Source organism: Oryx dammah, unplaced genomic scaffold (genome assembly GCF_014754425.2).
Source record: "Oryx dammah isolate SB20612 unplaced genomic scaffold, SCBI_Odam_1.1 HiC_scaffold_29, whole genome shotgun sequence".
Taxonomy (NCBI): domain Eukaryota; kingdom Metazoa; phylum Chordata; class Mammalia; order Artiodactyla; family Bovidae; genus Oryx; species Oryx dammah.
Window position 1 is genome coordinate 97,446,086 of NW_024070213.1, and position 14,275 is coordinate 97,460,360.

General features: G+C 42.1%; 1 pseudogene; it reads right to left on the reverse strand.

Annotated features, from left to right (window-relative positions):
- Positions 1 to 828: 828 nt before the first annotated feature.
- On the reverse strand, positions 829 to 946 carry LOC120858941 (annotated as a pseudogene).
- Positions 947 to 14,275: the final 13,329 nt, after the last annotated feature.

The following is a 14,275-nucleotide window of genomic DNA, read 5'->3' on the forward strand; positions in this document are numbered from 1 at the left end:
CTTCCTGGTATTTGAAGTGAAGTCGCTCAGTGTCAGACTTTATTTTTGGGGGCTCCAAAATCACTGCAGATGGTGACTGCAACCATGAAATTAAAAGACACTTACTCCTTGGAAGAAAAGTTATGACCAACCTAGATAGCATATTCAAAAACAGAGACATTACTTTTCCAACAAAGGTCCGTCTAGTCAAGGCTATGGTTTTCCGTTGGTCATGTACGGATGTGAGAGTTGGACTGTGAAGAAATCTGAGTGCCGAAGAATTGATGCTTTTGAACTGTGGTGTTGGAGAAGACTCTTGAGAGTCCCTTGGACTGCAAGGAGATCCAACCCATCCATTCTGAAGGAGATCAGTCCTGGGATTTCTTTGGAAGGAATGATGCTAAAGCTGAAACTTCAGTACTTTGGCCACCTCATGCGAAGAGTTGACTCATTGGAAAAGACTCTGATGGTGGGAGGGATTGGGGGCAGGAGGAAAAGGGGACGACAGAGGATGAGATGGCTGGATGGCATCACTGACTCGATGGATGTAAGTCTGAGTGAACTCCGGGAGTTGGTGATGGACAGCGAGGCCTGGCATGCTGTGATTCATGGGGTCACAAAGAGTCGGACATGACTGAGCGACTGAACTGAACTGAAGTGGACTGTAGCCTACAAGGCTCTTCTGTCCATGGAATTTTCCAGGCAAGAGTACTGGAGTGGGTTGCCATTTCCTTCTCCAGGGGATCTTCCCAACCCAGGGAATGAACCCGGGTCTTCAGCATTGCAGGCAGACACTTTACCGTCTGAGCCACCTGGGAAGCCCTCCCCCCCCCCCCCCAAAAAAAAAAAAGCCTACAGCACCGGCCATTCCCAGGCGGTCTCCCATCCAGGTACTAACAGGCCCGACCTGGCTTAGCTCCCGAGATCAGACGAGATCGGGAGCGTTTAGGGTGGTATGGTTGTAGACTCCTGCTACTTACCTGGGGCCAAACCATGGTGGAGGTAATGAAGATAATGGCCACCTCCTTCAAAAGGTCCGATGCATGTTATTCTACGCTCAGTGCCCCCAACCCTGCAGCAGCCACCACTGACCCACGCCTCCACTGGAAACTCCTGGACACTCACAGGCAAGTGAATGTCTATGTCTAACCTCAGTTACATCCTGCACTCCAGCATTGTAAATAACCTAATAATTTGTAAAGAGCTAGCATTGCCTCATGCCTCCCTGTCTTTCTGTGTGTGATTCCTTCTATCTGAAATGTCTCCTCAACCCTCTTATGGCCAAGCTAATTTTTCAAAAATTCAGCTTTGATATCATTTCCCCTGTGAAGCTGTCACAATCTACAGGCATACCTTGCACTCCTCACACTGAATTAGAATTGTTTTTCTTCTTTGGTTTTCCCACTAGATTGTGAGCCTTGTATCTCATCTCCTATGGTACCTATATTACTATTTTTTTCAGTTGTTAAGTTGTGTTCAATTCTTTGTGACCCAATGGACTGCAGCTTGCTAGGCTCCTCTGTTCTTCACTATCTCCTGGAGTTTGTTCAAATTCATCTGCATTGAGTCTGTGATACTATTTAGCTATCTCATCCTGTGCCGCCCCCTGCTCCTTTTGCTTTCCATCTTTCCCAGCATGGGGGTCTTTTCCATGAGTTGGCTCTAGTACTATTATAGGAGCTGAACTAACTATAGCTAAGTACTCAGTTTTGAATGAACGTGAGAAATTGTTTCTCTTAAGCCAAAAATTATTTGAAGACAGCTATTATGATATTAAAAAGCAGAGATATTACTTTGCCAACAAAGGTCCATCTAGTCAAGGCTATGGTTTTTCCAGTGGCCATGTATGGATGTGAGAGTTGGACAATAAAGAAAGCTGAGCATCGAAGAATTGATGCTTTTGGACTGTGGTGTTGGAGAAGACTCTTGAGAGTGCCTTGGACTGCAAGGAGATACAACCAGTCCATTCTGAAGGAGACCAGTCCTGGGTGTTCATTGGAAGGACTGATACTGAGGCTGAAACTCCAGTACTTTGGCCACCTCATGCGAAGAGTTGACTCATTAGAAAATATCCTGATGCTAGGAGGGATTGGGGGCAGGAGGAGAAGGGGACGACAGGATGAGATGGTTGGATGGCATCGCCAACTCAATGCACATGAGTTTGGGGGAACTCTGGGAGTTGGTGATGGACAGGGAGGCCTGGCATGCTGTGATTCATGGGGTCTCAAAGAGTCAGACACGACTGAGTGACTGAACTGAACTGAACTGATTATGACTAAGGGGCTTCCCAGGTTACATTAATGGTAAATAACCCACCTGCCAATGAGGATACATAGGAGACTCGGGCTGGATCCTTGGGTTGGTAAGATCCCTTGGGCACTGCAACCCCTCCAGTATTCTTGCCTGGAGAATTCACGGACAGGGCACATTGGCCGGCTACAGTCCTTAGGGTTGCAAAGAGTCCGACATGACTGAAGTGACTTAGCATGCATGCACATGTCTTAGCTTAAAAAGTTAAGACTGCTGAAAACTCAACGAAGCTAATAATTAGCTCTGAAACACCAATCCTTACAAAAGTCTTTCATTCCTACTTAGAATTATTTTGGAAGGTGTTTGCAAGATCTAGCTGCTGTTGCTGCTGCTAAGTCGCTTCAGTCGTGTCCGACTCTGTGCAACCCCATAGATGGCAGCCCATCAGGCACCCCCGTCCCTGGGATTCTCCAGGCAAGAACCCTGGAGTGGGTTGCCATGTCCTTCTCCAATGCATGAAAGTGAAAAGTGAAAGTGAAGTCACTCAGTCGTGTCCGACTCTTCACGACCCCATGGACTGCAGCTCACCAGGCCTCTCCATCCATGGGATTTTCCAGGCAAGAGTACTGGAGTGGGGTGCCATTGCCTTCTCCAAAGGGTTGCTATGCCCTCCCCCAATGGATCTTCCCCACCCAGGGACTGAACCGGAGTCTCTTATTGGCAGGTGAGTTCTTTGCCACTAGTGGCACCTGGGAGAATGGCCCTGCCTTCTACATGGAAGAGTAAGTCTGTATGGAACAATGAGAAGAGATACGTGTACCTACTTTTCAAAAAAAGGACAACCTGACAAAATTACTGTCAAACTTTCTGTGCCTTCCCAGTTTGAAAGTAGATATGGCACATGGATACCTGTGATATTATTTTTCTATACTTAAACTGTATTTTTAAATTTTTCAAAATGAAAACTAAAAATAACTTTGAAAAGCTATGCAGAAACTTTCTTTTGCCTTGCCCCACTGCTTGACTTAAATCCTTATCCATCTATTAAAGTTATAAATAAGAGTATGTACTATATGTGAGGTTTATTTGTTTATCAATGTGAAGTGTCTACTGAGGGTTCTATTGTTTTTTTTTTCAGAATGGTTTTTACCTTTTCCAATGTAAGTACTAAAACTATTTAACTCTGCAAAAGCTATTGTCCCTTTTTTTCTTTTTTACAGCACTGGAAGAAAGGGAGGATAAGTGCTGCTCTCTCCATTTTAGAGATGAGTGGATGCAGTTGTAAATACATCACTGTCTGGCTCTGTGTCTTTCTGAATCACTGCATCACGGTCCCTGAAATGGTCACATTTTATGGCCTACAAAAAGTTTCATCATTAACTACCTTCACATCTTCTATCCTTACTGCCCATGTGTCATGCTCAGTTGTTTCAATGTGTCCAACTCTTTGAGGCCCCATGGGCTGGCTCATGGAATTTTCCAGGCAAAAATACTGGCATGGGTTGTTATTTCCTCCTCCAGGGAATTTTCCTGACCAGGGATCAATCCCCGCATCTCCTGCGTCTCCTGTATCAGCAGGCAGATTCTTTACCTCTTGAGTCACCTGGGAAGCCCTATGGCTCATGTATAATATCTTAAATAAGTACAGCTTTCAGAATTTATTGATAAAGTATAATTTTTGTTTACTATTTAGACTTCTAGAGATAAACTTTAAAGCCCAGTTACTAAGATTAATTAGGAGGGAAAGTATTATATGTCACAGTAATTTAAATTATTTTTGACTTACTTCTTCCAATTACTGATTTATGCTAAGCTGAGAATTGCTACATTTTTTGGATATATATCTAACTGTTAGATTCTAGTGTGTTTGTGGTTATCAATATGTCTTTTAGAATCTTAGAAACAATCATATAGAATATAAATTTATTTTTGAACATGCTCTCAAAGTATCTAAATCACTATTTTTGGATTTTGGTGTCAGGAGGCAATAGCCTGATTGTTTTGGTTAGAAATTCATTGCATGGTTTTTGCATCTATATGGAGGATCTGATAGGCTCCATCTATAATAAGCGGCTTATTCAGTATGTTAATTTTTTAAATGCTGCTCAAAAAAAGAGGCTGCCTTCTTCTGATAAACCCCAGACTTTAATAACATGTCCTCTGAATTAATTCTATAAACGCAGTACTAAAGTTCAGCACAGTGATCTAGCCTGTTTAATTAGCTCACAGCTGCACTGCTGGGATAACATTTCTTGTTGAGGAGTTAGCTTGATTTTCATTTGGGCTCTGGTTCATAGTTCAGTGGTCATTTTAAGCATTCTTAAAGAATTGCTTGTATTTACTTTTAAGGAAGACCATATACTGTCTTGCTTAATCATTACTCAGAAACACTTACTAGTAATCTTGTCATGATTACTTTATAGCTGTTGATTTGGCCTTAATATAATAAATGGTGGCAATATTCTAGACATAGAAGGAGCCTGTGGGATCAAAAAATTATCTGAGTTACTAGTTTAACTAGTATGTAAGTCACACAGAGCCGAAATCTCAAGTGCTTTACTATTTCAAAATTCATTAAGCTTTTAAAATCTCCTTTTTAATGATGAATATTTGTTGTTCAGTCCCTCGATCGTGTCTAACTCTTTGTGACCCCATGGACTACTGCACCCCAGGCTTCCCTGTCCTTCACCAACTCCCAGAGCTTGCTCAAATTCATGTCCATTGAGTTGGTGACGTCATCCAACCATCTTGTCCTCTGTCATCCCCTTCTCCTCCCACCTTCAATCTTTCCCAGAATCAGGGTCTTTTCTAAGAATCAACGCTTCACATCAGGTGGCCAAAGTATTGGAGCTTCAACTTCAGCATCAGTCCTTCCAATGAGTATTCAGGGTTGATTTCCTTTAGGACTGACTGGTTGGATTTCCTTTCAGTCCAAAAGACTCTCAAGACTCTTCTCCAACACCACAGTTTGAGAGCATCAATTCTCCAGTGCTCAGCCTTCTTTATGGTCCAACTCTCACATCCATACATGACTACTGGTGGTGAAGAATATAGATTATAAAATTTTAATAAAGTCCCTTTTAAGCTGTATTCAATTTGACTATGTTTTCTACATTTTCCAGTAAATTGTATTATTTGTATATATACTACAAAATATGAAGACAATATAAAATGTGGCAGATTAAATGGGAATTGAATAAAAATACATATTCATTTAATGTCTACTAGAAAAAACTACATGATTTAATTTTACACTTACAGCCACACTAGAAGACTGTCTCCATTTACACGGGGAGAACCAAAGAATCAGCATAGTTAAGGCACTTGTTCAAAGTCACATAACTGGCAAATTTCAGAACTGGGATTTGAATCCAGGCCTGATTTCCATCAAAGCTCAAGCTGTTTCTAAATGTCATATTGCCTCCTCCTCAAAACCCAAGTTTAAGATTCATCTTTCACATAATATTCAATTTAATTTTCTTGGCATGAGTTTACACAATATGTACTATACTGTCACATTTTTAGGTATTTCTTTGGAATTATTTTTATTGTTACTTCATGACTTGTTGAGGCTACTGGATGTATATATTCCCTGGGTCCAGACACTATATGTTCTTCTTCCTTTTATGCCTCCTAGCAAGAACCACTTTGGACAAGTGATACAATCTTTTACACTGGTTTTATCAGGGTATGATTACAGAGATCTTTAGTTAGAATAGGATTACCTCAATGAAGATCTCAACGAAGAAGGCTGAGTGCCAAAGAATTGATGCTTTCGAATTGTGGTGCTGGAGAAGGCTCTTGAGAGGCCCTTGGACAGCAAGGAGATCCAACCAGTCGATCCTAAAGGAAATCAACCTTGAATCTTCATTGGAAGGACTGAGGCTGAAGCTGAAGCTCCAATATTTTGGCCACCTAACGCAAAGAACTGACTTATTGGAAAAGACCCTGGTACTGGGAAAAACTGACAGGAGAAGAAGGGGGCGTCAGAGAATGAGATGATTGGGTGGCGTCACCAACTTAATGGACATCAGTTTGAGCAAAGTCTGGGAGATAGTGAAGGAAAGGGAAGCCTAGCATGCTTCAGTCCATGGTGTCACAAAGAGTCAGACATGACTTAGTGATGGAACAACCTCAAAAAACGTTCCCAGGAATACAGAATGCCATGACACATGCTTTATCAGTAGGATAATGATAGTTCAAAGAGAATTTAACACCCCAAACCCAGAATGATAAAATTTTCATCCTTGTTGGTAAGTTTTTTAGTGTTGAAGTATTGTTGTAGTCCTATAAATGAGGCACTGTTACTTGGGGAAATAATTTTGCTGTGATAAACTCTTCATTCAATGGTAAAGTGGCTTCATATAGCTTACACTGAAACAAGGAATGTAATAAATATTTTAAAATTTAAATATAAAAAGTTAGGTGAATTATATAAGAAATGAAATGCCAGTGGCCAGACATATAACACAATTCAGGGACTGTGTATGATGGTAGCAGAACATTAAAAGGGGGCTAGAGCTTGGAACTGGGAAAGCCAGAGAGGCAGACGAAGTGAAAATCTTGACAAGACAAGGTAATAAGCCATCAGAGCATTTTTTCAAGAAACAGGCATCAGTAAAATTCAAGATGAACCAGGGAGGTCAGAAACTAAGCAATAAGTAAGCAGAAGTGAGTATAAATAGATGTGAGAAGTAAGTCTACTCACTGGGTCAGAAACTGGAGAGGCAAGCAGAAGATCATGAGGACACGGTCACTGGAGTTTAAAGAGCTACTGAAACGAGTATTTACCAGCACGGTTACTGGCAGAGTGTGAGAACCTGGAAGCCATAGATTCCAAAAGAGAAACGCAAAGCAAAGAGTCAGATCTTGGACTCCTAGGGGCTTCCCTGGTGGCTTAGATCGTAAAGAATCTGCTTGCAGTTCGGGAGACCTGAGTTCTTTCCCTGCATTGGGAAGATCCCCTGGAGAAGGAAAGGGCAACTCACTCCAGTATTCTTGCCTTGAGAATTCCACAGACAAAGGAGCCTGGCAGGCTACAGTCCATGGGGTCAAAAGAGTCGGACACAGTTGAGGTGACTAACACTTTCACTCACTGGACTTCTAGCCTGCAGAATTGTAAGAAAGTAAACTTAAGTACCTTAAGTCATCCATCCAGCATGTGCTGTGTTATTTTGGCAGCCCTGGCTGACTAATACAGTCCAATTATCAGGGCCCATGACCATCCCTACTGAGAAGAACTGCACCAGACTCCCTTGAACTCTTAACAACTGTAACCACAATGGGAAACCCCAGCTCTGAGTCACCAGAGAATATTGTGCAAACCTATATTGCTATAAAATTGTATGCTAAATTTGCCTGGGCCTTGGGTAACATTTTATCCTTTGCTCACCCTTCAGTTTCTTTCATCAGCCCATTCCAGTACTTCCTTAACCTTATTCAGTTCTGGCTTATGACCATAAACACCTAAGATTGTATAATGAATAGTAAGATGGCATTTGTGTCCCTGTGTCACCCCTCCTCTAAACTTCAAGTTTTAATTTTCTCACACTCTTTTCTTCTTGCCTTTTTCTTCTACATCAGAGAAAGAGATGCTCCTTTTTCTTTCCAAGGTGACTCCCCTCTGTTTGAGAACCTATCTTATTCTGATCTGCACACTCCCCAGCATTATCAGCTTTCCTCACCATCAAAACCACATATGTCAACAAATTGACTTTCTGACCTGGTTTTTAATGATTGGTAAATTGGCTTTTTTTTTTTTCAACATAGGTCACCCTTGAACACATGGGTTTGGGTTCACTTACACGTGGATTTTTTTTTTTTTTTTGGTACATATATACTATAGTACTGCTCCATTTGCGGTTGATTGAATCTGAGGATTCAGAACCTCTGGCACAGAAGGAAGGATGACTCTAAAGTTATAGGCAGATTTTCAACTTCTGGGAGTGTGGGTGCCCCTTAACAGCTGTGTTGTTCAAGGTTCAACTTTATTTCTACCTGGAAGAGAGAAAAAAAAAAAAAGACCCTGAAAGGAGTTCCCTCAGGTCACCAGAATAAAAGAACAAGGCAGTGAATAAACATTTAGAATTCATCATTGGAGAGGCGATAGTTCATTTGTTTATTCATTTCAAACTAATTTTATTTTAATCACCTATTATGTGCCAGATCTTATTAAGCCTGGCATGTAATAAATGCTTAATAAAAGTTTCTTTGTATAAAAGATAGATTAATTACTGTGTTAATGCTGCTGCTGCTGCTGCTGCTAAGTCGCTTCAGTCGTGTTTGACTCTGTGCGACCCCATAGACGGCAGCCCACCAGGCTCCCCCGTCCCTGGGATTCTCCAGGCAAGAACACTGGAGTGGGGTGTCATTTCCTTCTCCAATGCATGAAAGTGAAAAGTGAAAATGAAGTTGCTCAGTCGTGTCTGACTCTTAGCAACCCCATGGACTGCAGCCTACCAGGCTCCTCCACCCATGGGATTTTCCAGGCAAGAGTACTGGAGTGGGGTGCCATCGCCTTCTTCCGATGTCAGTGCTAATGCCTCCTAAGTATGTATCTTCTATGTTTTTCTTCCTTAGTATGCTGGGAGGATAACTGTCAAGATCAACAAATGATTAATGAATAAATTAATGATTAACATTATCCTTATCCTCAATGGTCTGAAGTCATGCAAATGGGTAAATTGTATGAAAGTTAGGATAGAAATGCTCAAGTATAAGAACTTACTGTTGGAAACAGGGAAAGACAAAGAAGAACTAATGAGAAACACAATAAGAAAATGTCATGATGAAGAGGGGAAACAGAGACTGTGAGGGCACCAGAGTCACCTAACTGCTACTGCTAAGTCACTTCAGTCGTGTCCGACTCTGTGCGACCCCATAGATGGCAGCCCACCAGGCTCCCCTGTCCCTGGGAATCTCCAGGCAAGAACACTGGAGTGAGTTGCCATTTCCTTCTCCAATGCATGAAAGTGAAAAGTGAAAGTGAAGTCGCTCAGTCGTGTCTGACTCTTAGCGACCCCATGGACTGCAGCCCACCAGGCTCCTCCGCCCATGGGATTCTCCAGGCAAGAGTACTGGAGTGGGGTGCAATCGCCTTCTCAGAGTCACCTAAAGGAACTGCCAAAAGTGTAGACGCTGTAGTTCCACTCCAAACAGTCTGAATCAGAAGCTCTGCCACGCTGGCTCCAGGAAACTGCACGGCGAAGTTCACACAGGTGATTCTGCCCCACATTCTGATATCTTGAGAAACAAAGGAGGAGTTTCAAAGGAAAGGTAGGCAATAAAGAAAAATTATATAAAACCACTGTGGTGCTGGAGAAGACTCTTGAGAGTCCCTTGGACAGCAAGGAGATCCAACCAGTCAATCCTAAAGGGATTCAACCCTGAATATTCATTCATTGGAAAGACTGATGCTGAAGCTCCAATACTTTGGCCACCTGATGGGAAGAGATGACTCACTGCAAAAGACTCTAATGATGGGAATGATTGAGGGCAAGAGGAGAAGGGGGTGGCAGAGGATGAGATGGTTGGATGGCATCACCGACTCAATGGACGTGAGTTTAAGTAAACTCCAGGAGACAGTGAAGGACAAGGAAGACTGGTGTGCTGCAGTTTACGGGGGTCACAAAGAATCAGACACAACTTAGTGACTGAACAACAACAATAACAACATAAACACTAAATAATCTGAAAAATGTAAAATGTACCACAGATGTGAGAAAATCCTTCTGATTTTCCTATTTTTAGCATAAAAACATACTGAAGTAAACACAGATCAGGGAGGGTGGAGCAGAAAGCTGTGAGTCTGGATCCTTAATGTCTGTGTTCAACAGCTAAATCAATCATATTACCACCTTCCCCTGAACTTTTAATGTGAGAATAAGTCCTTACTTATTAATGAAATAAAAACATACTTTCTTGTTTATAGCACATTCACTTTCTAAGAAGCGATAAAGACTATATGCTTACTACTAATAATGACAACATCTATTGAGCATTTAGTACACACCAAACATTCTAAGAGCTGTACATAAGCAACTCACCAAACGTCACAACAAGCCTAGATGCACCGTAACTCACCATTACTAATGGAAAAATAAATGAGTTACTCAAGGAGGTGAAATATAACAAAGGTAGAAATCTGTTTCATAGATAATAAAGTGTTAGTCACTCAGTTGTGTCCAACTCTTTGTTACCCATGGACTGTAGACCACCAGGCTCCTCTGTCCATGAAATTCTCCAGGCAAGAATTACTAAAGTGGGTTGCCATTTACTTCTCCAGGGGATCTTGCCAACCCAGAGATTGAACCTGGGTCTCCTGTATTGCAGGCAGATTCTTTACTACCTGAGACAGCAGGGATGCCCATAGATACTACAAGGATAGGGAAATGGACATGGTAAACCTGTTTATTCTCAGTACATTTCCTGGCATTTCTATTGCCCATCTTATTTTGCATTAATTTGAATCTCCTAGACATTTTGTGGCACAAATCAGGTCCAAATCCTCCTGTAGGAAGTCTTCCTCAACAACATTTAAGTAAGAGCTCCTCCCTCTTTTTTTTTTTGATTCTCTGGAATTTAGATTTAGTGCCATAATCCATGACCTAGATATTACATATGGGGTAGGAAAAAAAAAAAAGCCTTATACCTTGAAGAGTACAGGACGTTAAATAATTCCATCAAATTTTGACATCTAACTGTTCACATTTTCATCTATAAAAATTTTCCATTCTGTGACTTGAAAATTCTTATTCTAGGGTTACCTGTAATCATCCATCATTTAATTCAGAACTAGTAGATAACAGTTCTCTGTTGTTTTCGGCTAAGTAATGTTTCTCTTCATATCTCTCTCTGGTGATCCAGGTTAATGGAAATTTGAGAACACACACAACTACTTTCTGTGAAGCATTGAATATTTTTCCTCTCCTGCCTGCATACACCTGTCAGCTTTCTTTAACAGTCTGAAGTGATTAGAAGTGACACATTCGCATATGTATAAATGTGTATTTTGGGAAATGATATGGTTTTAAAATATGCTGCTGTTGGTATGTCTTTATTTTGTCCCCTTGCTAGCTGCATGTGACAGAATTTTTGAGGGAATAAAGAGTCAAATGCTTCCATTTACACTTAATTACATTGAGGGTTTTAGAAAGCTCTCTCCATGAGTTATACAAGATTAGTTCACATTGAATTGGTCAACTTATCAGAAAAGTTGTCAATAGTTTAGATTTATGCCAGTAAATGGAACATTTGGAAAAGACTGATGCTGGGAAAGATTGAAAGCAGAAGAGGGCAACACAGGATGAGATGGTTGGATGGCATCACCAATTGAGTGAACATGAACTTGGGCAAACTGTGGGAGATGGTGAGGGACACAGAAGCCTGGCATGCTGCAATCCATGGGGTCACCAAGAGTCAGACACAACTTGGTAACTGAACAACAAAATGGAACATACTTTAAACAGTTTGCAAAATACATCATTTTGAATACACAGTCTGTCTTCAAACAATGTTAACATTTCAAATGGTAACTTGCCATAGGATTTAAATATCTTTATATACTGTTTTCATTGTAACCAAAAAAGATATTTAAATTGTATTCAAATAATTTTGCAAAATTAAGTATTTCAACAATAAATTGCATCATTATTTTGTTATGCAGTGATATATCTCCAGATCAATTAAACCCATAAAATAAGTGAAGATTAAAAGGATATGATTATATCAAACACAGTGGCATCTTGTAAGTAGCTTCATTTTTTTACATAAATGCTAATTAAGCAAACCAAAACTCTTGATTTTTAACAATGAAAAATATGCCATTAAGAAGGTTTCATTGCTAAACTTTTGGCAAAAAAAAAGATGAATTTCCTAATTTAATGTGTACAATTATTTATATATTGCTTTCTACTTGAAATTATAAAAACCAAATGACACAGTATAATCATCTTAATTATGACAGTAAACATACACTATTGCATGTAACTCACATGTCATTAAAATGCATATAAATATGTTCTAGGATAAGGAAATCCTATGGACAGAGGAGCCTGACAGGCTGCAGCCCATGGGGTCACAAGAGTCAGACAGGACTTAGTGGCTAAGCCACCAGCCATATATGTATATGAGCCCCATACATGAAAACTCTATTGAAATCATATTTTAAAGTGACGATGTTGAGTAATTTTCACAACCACAATACTTATCAGCATATATTTTATTATCTGGGTCTACAACAAACCCACAAAGTGAACAGATCCTAGTTTAATCTATTACCCATTTTGCTAGTGCACTATAGTAATGAATCATATATTACTTTAATGTCAAATTCTTGATTAAAGTAGAATACATAATTCAATTTTCTATTGGAGGAAAAGTTGGACAAAAGCCAGTGATTCTTAAATGTCTCTAAGCCGTTTAGAAAAGTTAATCTGTTCCTCTGTTAAGAAGTTTAGAAATAGTGTCAGGAATGGCCGTTGTACCCACCACCAATTTCTTAACAGTGATTAAAGACAGAGAGAAAACAAAAAAAAAGTATCATCATGCCCAGTGCTTATTTTGCATGTCTAGGGCACAGCTCAAAATGTTGGCACTGTTTGACCTGGAAAGATACGTAAATTGATAAAATTTTTTCAACAAGGTTAACTTTTTTTTTTTTTAACTTTTCACATATTTAGTTTTTAATCCTTCAAAAATATTTTAAGCACTATCAGAGTGAACAAACAAAATAAAGTCCTTCGTATCACCTATTTATTCTTCAGGAAGACGTTACAGACATTACTTTTTCCAGCCCTGGAGTGAGTAGAAAGGAGTCTCTGATGAACTCATCTTTCTGCTCTAAGTGGCATTGAAAATAACACTGACATGGTCTCTAAAGCAGCGGCGACAGGTCAGAGGTGATGAGAGGAAGATGGAGCAGGATGTCTTAGGTAAGGTACAAGTGTTTACACGTGTGTATGTGTTGTGTAGGAAAGAAAAACCGTTTTATTCTGAAAGATGTCACTACGGTGGTTTTTTATTAACTTGCAAAATCTCTTGAAGGTTGGCGGCGGAAAACATGTTACCTTTCAGCATCTCAATTATCGCGTTACCCCGTGTATCACCCCTCGCGGGGGAGCCCCCCCCCGCCTCCCGCAAAGAAGAGTGCTGGGTCGAGATGCTACAAGTGAATTAAAAGAGCCAACAGCTTGGCATAGGTAGAAAAAGCAAACGCCAAACAAAAACGCGGGGATTCTGAGCGCAGACCATCACGGGCCTGTGTGCACCCGCCAAACAACTGGGTTAACCCTTTGGGCGCTGCAGCGGGGATCCCCGGAGTCTACGGGCCCGACCTGCAGGAACAGAGATGGGGCGCCCCGAGCCTGTGCGGGGTATGGGCTATCGTTCCACAAGAAGGGGACCGAGTTGAGTGGCACTTTTGTCGTCCGGCGCGTGAGTCACGGCCCAAGAGAGGCACTGAGTCCAGTACTGAGTGGAGCAGAGACGCGGCGGAGAAAGCCGCTCTAATGTCCGCGGACGCGTGGGTCAACGTTAACCTGTCCTGGCATGGAGGGCTCACCCTAGCTCGCCCGCCCGCCCGCCTGGCTCCCGGGCTCGGAGAGGTGCAGGCCCTGGGGTGGCCCCAAGGTGAAGGGTGATCAAGTCTGCCTGCGGCAGTCATCGCTTTCCAGCCTCCACAGTCGCGGGAGCCGCCCGAAGCCGTGCTGAAACAGCGGCTGTGACTGACGGAGTCACCGCCCCCCGCGTCCGAGCCACCCCCTCTTCCCCCCACTGTCCCCCCAGCCCCCCCCCCCCCCCCAGATGCGTCGGGGAAACACGGACGTCAGAGCCTCTCAGCCAATCGCTGACAGCGACTGGAGGAAAGGGGCGAGCAGGAGGGGGCGGGGGCAGCGGCCGGTCGGGGCGCTCGGCGGAGGAAGAGAGGGAGAGGCGCGCGGAGGCGCGAGTCCCCCGCCCCTCACTCCGGCCACCCTTTCCCCGCCGCGCGGCAAGTTCTAACCGCCGGGCGCGTGCTCGTCAGCCGGGAACGCGCTCGCCGGGTCCT